General features: G+C 36.4%; 1 long non-coding RNA gene across 1 annotated transcript; it reads right to left on the bottom strand.

Moving 5' to 3' along the window:
• Positions 1-3,405: 3,405 nt before the first annotated feature.
• On the bottom strand, positions 3,406-3,766 carry LOC122037658. Its single transcript, XR_006127687.1, has 2 exons — positions 3,668-3,766; positions 3,406-3,511 (listed from the first exon to the last, which is right to left on the bottom strand). It is a non-coding gene; the product is annotated as an uncharacterized LOC122037658 (long non-coding RNA).
• Between the last annotated feature and the right edge of the window lie 4,648 nt (positions 3,767-8,414).

Here is an 8,414-nt window from a genome sequence, read left to right as displayed (position 1 = left end):
TTGACTAAAACTAGAAGACTTGACTTGATTGATGTATATTACATGTTTAATGCCCAGACTCATATTGATGCACAGATATAAGCATTCTTGAGTCCAGGCTGTACCCTATGCATCTCACGCCATTCTATTTTTTTTTCAAACACAATCAATGTATACCTAGGTGTTTGTGAGATGCTCTGGCTTAAATCTAGGGGAACAGGATATCTAAGGTAGAGCCTAGGCTAAGTCCAACTTTTGAAAAAAAAAATCTAATTAATAAGTTGGAATTTTGAAAACTATTTTTCCTAGAATTTGAAAAAACATGTAAAAGCAAGATGATTAAGTAAAAAAAACACCTATTCTACCCAACACATTCCTATTTGCCTTCTAAGTGCACTGAACTCAAGTTCAGGTAAGGGTTTTGTAAAAATATCAGTTATGTTTGATTTGGACTCAACATGGTTGAGTGTAATTTCACCCTTAGCTACGTGATCCCTTACAAAATGGTGTTTTACCTCTATGTGTTTAGTCCTAGAATGGTGAATAGGATTTTTGGTCAGATTAATTGAGCTAATATTATCAATAAAGATTTTTATATTTTTATATTCTAGTTGATAGTCTTTTAATGTATGCATCATCCACAATAGTTGAGATGCACATTCTCCTAGGGTTATGTATTCAGCTTCTATAGTAGATAAAGCAACACAGTGTTGCTTTCTGCTTGACCAACTTACTAGGCATTGACCTAGAATTTGGCAGCTACCACTTGTACTTTTTCTGTCTAATTTGCACCCGGCATAGTCCGAAACAGAATAGCCAAAAAGGTCAAAGGTGCAAGTTCTAGGGTACCAAAGTCCTACATTTAGAGTACCTTTAATGTACTTAAGTATTCTTTTAACATATGTTTGGTGTGACTCTTTTGCACAGGATTGGTATCTTGCGCACATACCTACTGCAAACAATATATCAGGTCGGCTTGCAGTTAGGTAAAGTAAGCTACCTATGGCACTCCTATAGTACTTTGGATCTACTGGTTTCCCTTCTGGGTCAGAGTCAATGTTGATGTTGGTTGCCATTGGAGTATTTATTATTTTTGAATTTTCCATGCAGAATATTTTAATTAACTCCTTAGCATATTTAGTTTGATAAATGTAGATTCCATCTTTGGTTTGTTTTATTTGTAAGCCTAAGAAAAAGTTGAGTTCCCCAACCATACTCATTTCAAATTCATTTTCCATTAATCTAATGAATTCTTTTAAAAACTTAGAGTTAGTTGATCCAAAAATTATATCGTCAACATAGATTTGGGCTATGAAGATGTCTTTTTCTATAGTTTTTACAAATAGGGTCGGATCTATTTGTCCTTGGTTAAAGCCTTTGGATATTAAGTAATTAGATAATCTTTCATACCATGCCCTAGGGGCTTGTTTTAGTCCATATAAAGCCTTTTTTAGTTTAAATACATGGTTTGGGTAGTCTAAGTCTTCAAATCCTGGGGGTTGGCTTACATAGACTTCTTCCTTGATAAACCCATTTAAAAAGGCTGACTTAACATCCATTTGGTATAACCTAAACCCTTTATGTGCTGCATAGGCTAATAACATTCTAATGGATTCGAGTCTAGGTACTGGTGCATAGGTTTCATCATAGTCTAAGCCTTCAACTTGACTAAACCCTTTGGTTACTAGTCTAGCTTTGTTTCTTATTATATCACCCTGATCATCCAACTTGTTTCTAAAAACCCATTTGGTGTCTATTATTGATTTATCTATGGGTTTAGGTACAAGGTCCCAGACTTGGTTTCTCTCAAATTGTGCTAATTCTTCCTGCATTGCAATGACCCAATCTGGGTCAAGTAGAGCTTCTTCTATAGTCTTAGGTTCAATTTTAGAAATAAGGGCAATCTGACTAAGATTTCTATAGGAGGATCTAATTCAGACTCCTAGGTTTGGGTCACCCAAAATTTGGTCAGGTGGGTGAGAAGTATTTACTCTAGATGGTCTTATGTGTTGGGTCAGAAACTGGTTCTTCTGGTTTATTAAGGTTAGGTTGGATTTCATCATCTTCTATAGTTCTTGGATTGATGTCAATATGTTCATTTATATTAGGTAGGTTGTTTTCTTCATCAAAGATTACATTAGTTGTTTCTTCCACTTTTAAGGTATTTTGATTATATACTCTAAAGGTCCTACTGGTTGAGGAGTATCCTAAAAATATTCCTTGGTTAGATTTAGGTGTAAATTTTCCTAAGTAATCCTTAGTATTTAAAATGTGAACTTTACAACCAAATACTTTTAAATAATTTAGGTTGGGAATTTTATGGTAATAAAGTTCATAAGGTGTTTTATTGTGAGGTTTGTTAATTAGAATTCTGTTTTGAATATAATTTGCTGTATTTATGGCTTCGGCCCAAAATTGATGATTTAAGTTATACTCATTTAGCATGGTTCTAGCTGCTTCTTGTAGGGTTCACCGTGCAGATGAGCGCTGACCATTCTGCGCTTATCCCATCTGAAGGCGCCTTAATCCACCCGAGGCGCCTCCATCCACTGGTCCAAGGCGCCTTAAACCTCTTCCAAGGCGCCTGGGACTGTGCTGCGCTGGTCTCTTCTGGCTCGCACCCGAGGCGCCTCCAAGCTCCATGGAGGCGCCTCGGCACTGTTCATCCGAGGTCATTTGTGCACTTTGGTCCCTGCAAGATATGTTAATCCAAAAATACCCTGCAGCACAAAGTTAGCACAAAACAATAATATAAATGGAATGATATGATAGTCTTCGGACTATCCGAGGCTGACTTCGTATTTTCGACTGGAAACCCTTGGTCGACCCGACGCCTACTGTTCCCTTTACGGGGAACGCGTCCTCACCTACTCCACTCAGGAGATTTACCTGTTGTCAATGCGATCCTCCAGATCGACTGGACTTTTGCTCAGCACTCGACGCTTCCGGACTTTCTGCTGGACATCCGCTTCCCGGCTCATCCAGTCTTTCACCTGGTTCGCGACACCAGGACTTTCCACCTAGGGTTACCACCACCTAGGACTTTTGCCTAAGGCCATCGACCTGCCAAGACTTCCCGCATAGGGTTACCACCCCCTATGACCTAGGGTTACCACCCCCTAGGATTTTCCCTTTGCCTAACCGCAGGTAGGACTTTCCTGAAATACTCAAGCAGACTTGTTAGATCACAAAACACCTTAACTTTGAATCCTTTGCCATTATCAAAACACGAGTTTGATCGTCGAATGCTTCCCGCACCAACACTTTTTACATCAAAAGCTAATAGATATTGTACACATCAAGGTAGAACATCGATTAAGTTGCACAAACTACAAGCTCAAATACAAGCTCATTCGATTAACACTAATATATATCGTTTTGAATAAGATGAGCCTGTATTTGGCAGAGGCAGAGGTTGGACCATTACTAGAAACTGTATTTTCCCAAACTACAAGCTCATTCCCAGATAGATGATTTGATGTTCGTTCCTCTTCTTGATGTTCATAAAACATAGGCTGCTTACCCTTTCCATCTGCAAAATTAAAAAAAAAAGAGTATAAATACATGAAAACAATAAAATGATTTGGAAATCCGTGTTTGTTCCTGCAACAGGTGTATAGCAAGAAAAGAATTAGAACTTATAGCACAAAATTTTTGGACATCAACCAGAGAACAAAAGAAGCATTACCTGAAGTTGAGACACGAACCACTTCATTTGCATCTTGTAGAGTGAATGATGATTCGTGAGAAGTGGCAATTGAGGGTAGAATTTCTACAAGAATAGATTCCGCTGCAACATCAATATCATTAGGATGCTCAAGAGCGACAACCTTCAATATTCGTAGATCAATCTGTAAGGACATTAACAAAAGCGACGACATATTATGCTAGTGTAGGAACACTAACTAACATTTAAAACCAAATTTCAAAATATAAATTGCTCAAAGTTATTGAAGATTAGAGGCAATAAATAAATTTAAAATACAATCACGTTCAAAATAATTTAACTAATTACAAAAATAAACTCATTCCAACTTCAAGTGCATTTGATCAGTAACTTAAAAACATATCTGTAAAATATTTTTCAACAAGTACAAGCATGACATTTGTTATACATTTATACAAGGGTGGAGGCATATGAAGGGTTGTGGGTTCAATTGACCTCACAGAAACTTCAATTTCAATATATTTTACCAAGTAAATTATTTTTTGAACTTACACAAATTACCTTGAAATCCTTCATTAGTTATTTAGAAAATATTCTCCCTCAGCAACTTTCTTCATAGCATTATCAAATTAGCCATTAACTTAATGATGAAATCCAAAAATTTAAAGCATGATAAGATCAAATGGGTTCAATATACACAACCACATCAGCTTAATGGAAATTAAATAAAAAAAGACTAATACAATCTAAAATTTCATCTTGATATTGTACACATCAAGAAGACTGGCATAAGATGTTGCACTTGCCTGAACTTAAGGATCGATTGAATAGGATCGAAGATCTCATCTTGTGCTATTTTCATTTCATCCTATAAATTTCAAATATCACAACTGTCATCACAAATGCAGATTGAGAGTTTACCAAACCTTTATAGATTTAAGGACTAAGCCATACTTGTACATCAGAGAAGATGGTCAGCTGAATGTAATAACCTTTGTTTCCAATTCGATCTCCACCTGTTACTAGCATAGCACCACTGTTGATTCCCGATTTGATGTAACACAAGATCTTGCTAAATTGCTCCTCATCAAACTGAGATATGTGTGAAGAACGAAAGTACTCAATATGGACAGGTTTCAGAACTTCTTTGTTAAGAAGCTAGATGACTTTTTCATACATGTTTTATACGAGTTATGCACGATCAGACAGCAATAGAATGAGATGAAAATTAGTATGAGCACATAAATTAAGATACAAACAAATATGGTAGTTTCTACCTTTCAGAGAGAACAAAGACAGAAAAAGGAGGATACCTAAGGACCTTGTTCAACACCCTTTTTAAAGGGGTCTCCAACAATGCGTTTTAAGGCACGGGCTTTTGCTTTCTCTACAAACTCATCATATATACGCTCCTAAACAATTTCAAGATCCTAAAGATCACATAAATGGAAACTTTCATGACAAAACATTCTCAAAGTAAATAATGTTCATAAAACTTTGCATGTTAAAAGTGTAACAACCCAAATTTCCTTATTTTGAGTCCTAAAAGTAATTTAAAAATATTTAAAAATGCTATAGAAATATTCTAGAGATTTTTTAAAAATTTTTGGAGGTCGTTTGGTATTTTTACTAAACGAAGAAAGTTTTGACAAACAATTGTCAAAGCCGAGATTCGAACCGTGGACCTCGAATCTAAACCGAGCCTTAACCGAATCCAGCCAGCCAACTGTTCCAGCGGGCATTTCTTATTAAAGAAGGAGAAATATTCTATTTCAGCAATAGTTAAGAAATCGAAAATAAATTGAAATAAAAAGTGCGCGGTTGAGGATTCGAAACCGCGTCTTGAGGTTTCGGTCAAACACAGTTAACCAACTGTTCTGCAAGAGTTTTGTTAATTAAGGAAAGAGTGAATAATATTTAAGGTATAGTAATTAATAAAAACCCTAGTTATAAGAAAAGGTTTAGTTTTTCTTTTCTCCAGAAACCTAATCCCGTTTCTCTGCTCTTCTCGTGCGACGGCGACTCGGGCGACGAAGAAGACAACCCAGGGCACGTCTCCGGCGGCCGACCAAGGCTCGATACGAAGGGTTTCTTCGCCGGATTGAGATCCTCTCGTCAAGAGGGGACGGTAGACACGAGGAAGGGGCTGAAATTTGCAGGCAACAGAAACCCTAGAAGCGTTTGAGCCCTCTTCTTTCGGTTGTAAGTCCAAGAACACGAAGGCAAGTCGGTTACTCACCTGCGGTAAGGGTGGTTCCGGATTTCGATTGATGTTTTCTTGTGTTTCTTGATTTTCGAAGCTTTGCATAGTTCCCTTTTGTTTTGTTGTCGTGGCACAGGATATGAGGAGTAATGGCAGTAGCAAACTGTTTTCCTTGTGTTTGGATCATGTTATGCAGAGTAGGTGCTATTTGGGTTCCCTTTTTGTTTAGTTGTCGTGTGAGTTACTGATAAGGGTTGCTGCCGTGAGTTAAGGTTTCATATCTGGTTTTCTTCCTTATCTAGTATGCTGTAAAGAGTGTTCTAGGGTTTTGCTGCTGTGAATCACATAAAGAAGATAGAAATTGGGTTAGATTCCGATCTTGTGGGCAAGCATTGGGTAGGAGATGAGTTAGAATTCAAGCATGTGGTGCAGTTTTCTGTGGTTTTGCCATGGTGCAGAGTTGGATTTCAAACCCTAGTTTTCGGTTTGAGCTTGTGGTGGTAATCCAGTTTAAATCATGTAGTAACATGCTTAAGAATCTCTTCTACTCTATAAAAGTGCAAGCTTTACCTAAATTTTAAATTCCAGCCGATTCAAGCATTCCATTATCTTTATGTGTCAATTTCTTTTATGGTAATAGCATTCTTACCTTATGCCTTACTTTGCTGGAAATGATTCAGAATCTGTAGATCTACTGAATGCATGCTTTAGTATATCATGGGTTAATTTTTGATAGCAGCAGTAATTACCTTTTTCCCTCATGCTTTGCCTTGTTGGAAACAGCTTAGAAGAGTTAACCCATTAAGTGCAGATTTTTACAAGTAATGTACGCAGATTTTTGATAAGTATAACATTGCAGATTTTGCTTAAGGAATTTTATAGTTTTATGAAACCCGAACAGTCCTATTGTCTAATGGTGGCTGCAACATGCTTACTTTAGATAGCTTCCTATTGTAGATGGAATTGTTTTTACATTCAAAGCATGCTTACGTAGTGATAATGGTCTTCTTGTACAGCATGTTTAAAAAGACTGTATTTCCTCTTTACTTTCACAGCAAGTATTAATAATTGTGTTTATTCTGTGAAACTCTAGAATTTTCATGCATATAGTGTTCTATTAAACTCTTTTAGGGGTTATGCGTGATTATAAGTAAGAAAATACCAAGGTCTTAAATTGTTCCTAAATTCCAGAAGGTTAGGATTAAAAGCACACTAAGTGTTTGAATAAATGTCAAGGCATTTTGTTATAGGAGAATTAAAGAATAACAAGTATAAGGAAGTTATAGTTAAAAAGAAAATAAGTATTTTACTTTTTAATGGCATGTACCGAACACAAGGTCCATTGGGTGGGCTCCTAGATCGCCCCTAGGCACAAGATCACCTAGAAGTACCTTAGTAGTTTCGGGATTAGCTACCTCGACTCATATTAAGGATGCGCGCAAATTGGTACAATGTCGGGCCCAAGAGAAGTTGATTATTATTTTTAAGTAATAAAGTATAAGTTTTAAAACAAATGAAACAAGCTTCATTTATGCTTAGAGTCAAAAAGTTTAGCTTCTTTTAATTCGAAGCATGTAGTGTTAGTTTTGTTTGTTTCCTGATTAGTTATTTAGCATGATTAGCTTTATCTACCAGCATGCAGTTTTATCCTTGTGTAGCATGATTAGCTATTAGAATTACATGAGTAGATTCCTTATCTTTTCTTTGCTATTAGTTTACATGAGCAGTTATGTTTATGCTTTACTTTCTTTTAGAGCATATAGTTTCTAGTTTTTTCTGTATACATGCATATTCATGTTTTTGTGAGTTAGATAGCACTTACTAAGCAAATTTTGCTTATAGATTGCATTTCCTCTTACTGCAGATAAAGGAAAGGAAAAGATTTAGCAAGGAAGGCGACAAGGTGGTGCGGATGGTGTGTGACGTCAGGACTGTGGGAGAGATCAAGGGAATTGAGTCACACTTTATGCTTTATGTCAATAGAGATTGATAAAGAGTTGTTTCTATTTTTCTGATGTTGTTATTGAGTCTATTCCGCATTGTTTGTTTGGTTGTTTCCACTGTTGGAGCTTTATTCATTTACCATTGCTAGATTAGTTTTTTTTTAAGTTGTTGTGTCTTATTACTGCGTGGTTGTGAAGTATATATACCAGCCGCATGTGGCTGATGGTTTATTATTTGCATGTATTGATGAATTTGGTCACCGGTACAGGAGAGACTCTGTCGAAATTTTTCGGTAAGGACTCCTGGTGGTTTTGATCATACCGGTTAAGTAGAGTCAGTAGTTAAGTAACGGTCATCCTTAGAGAGTAGTATAGTTTAGTAAGAAGGGTGATCGTTACAAAAAGTAAGTAAACCTTATAACCATCTTTAGCTGGACTTCTAGAACATGCTTTGCAATCACAACAGTCGCGACAGACAAGACAAGCAATCTTTACCTCCTTTTCAAGCATACCAGAGTACCTTGACAATACAAACTAAATCAGATAAACAGAAGTAGTTTTTTTTTATGTATAAGATCCTATATCACTGATATCAAGATGTTCAAGTCTAAAAAGGATATGT

This window comes from Zingiber officinale, unplaced genomic scaffold, assembly GCF_018446385.1.
Source record: "Zingiber officinale cultivar Zhangliang unplaced genomic scaffold, Zo_v1.1 ctg72, whole genome shotgun sequence".
Lineage (NCBI taxonomy): Eukaryota > Viridiplantae > Streptophyta > Magnoliopsida > Zingiberales > Zingiberaceae > Zingiber > Zingiber officinale.
This window is presented reverse-complemented; position numbering and strand designations above follow the sequence as displayed.